The sequence below is a fragment of the Neophocaena asiaeorientalis genome, unplaced genomic scaffold (assembly GCF_003031525.2).
Source record: "Neophocaena asiaeorientalis asiaeorientalis breed wild unplaced genomic scaffold, Neophocaena_asiaeorientalis_V1.1 scaffold46, whole genome shotgun sequence".
NCBI lineage: Eukaryota > Metazoa > Chordata > Mammalia > Artiodactyla > Phocoenidae > Neophocaena > Neophocaena asiaeorientalis.
The window spans coordinates 7,156,444-7,156,834 of NW_020175393.1; positions in this window are offsets into that span (position 1 = coordinate 7,156,444).

A 391-nucleotide genomic window follows, 5' to 3' on the forward strand; every position below is an offset into this window, starting at 1 on the left:
AGGTTTACATCCCAATCTGAGTTTTGGCTGGGTTTGAGTTCCACCGGAGAGGGGGTGTGGCTTCAAAGGCGTGCTGTGCTCAGGCGGGGTTTTGATGTGTGTGGAGCAGAGAAATCTGTAGTGCCTTCATGCCTCTTGGTTTTATGATTGTCTGTGGCAGCCTGGTGGTAGGAGGGGAGAAAGTGAACAACAGGATTGATCCAAAGTTAGAGGCCTGCCAGGTACCTGTGAGGACAACTGGGCAAGATGTGAGCCGAGGGTACTAGAGGGCTTGAAGTGATGGTGGGGGAAGCAGGGAATTTGGAAAGGAGCTGAGAGATTAAGCTTAAATGGAGCGGTTCAGGGACTGAACTTGCAGGTGAACTCAGAGAAGGTTGGGTTGGGAGGAACA